Below are 238 nucleotides of genomic sequence, written 5' to 3'. Positions count from 1 at the left end.
AAACACACAACAAAACCAACTCACCACCAGAAGGAAGTCCATGCTTAGGCCTCATTTTCCTAGGCCTACGGAAGCCTCCTCTGCATCACCTGTTTTTTGCACGTTTCGAAGTTTGTTGCAAGGGGCTGTTGCACCATATTGCAGAAGTTATTATGTACAGTTTTCGTGGTTTGTTATTTAGTGCATAGCGAGGCTTTAAGTACAGTATAATAGGGATGATAATGATAATGATGATGGG

At 42.0% G+C, this 238-nt stretch overlaps 1 long non-coding RNA gene across 1 annotated transcript in view; it reads right to left on the bottom strand.

The window, feature by feature from the left end:
* LOC119588626 overlaps positions 1-232 on the bottom strand; it is a 1,525-nt gene extending 1,293 nt beyond the window's left edge. The window contains exon 1 of the long non-coding RNA XR_005230123.1: positions 25-232. This is a non-coding gene — a long non-coding RNA (uncharacterized LOC119588626). The remainder of the gene's footprint in view (positions 1-24) is intronic.
* Between the last annotated feature and the right edge of the window lie 6 nt (positions 233-238).

The sequence above is a fragment of the Penaeus monodon genome, chromosome 24 (assembly GCF_015228065.2).
Source record: "Penaeus monodon isolate SGIC_2016 chromosome 24, NSTDA_Pmon_1, whole genome shotgun sequence".
Lineage (NCBI taxonomy): Eukaryota > Metazoa > Arthropoda > Malacostraca > Decapoda > Penaeidae > Penaeus > Penaeus monodon.
The sequence above is the reverse complement of the archived record's forward strand: the minus strand, read 5'-3'. Positions and strand labels throughout refer to the sequence as shown.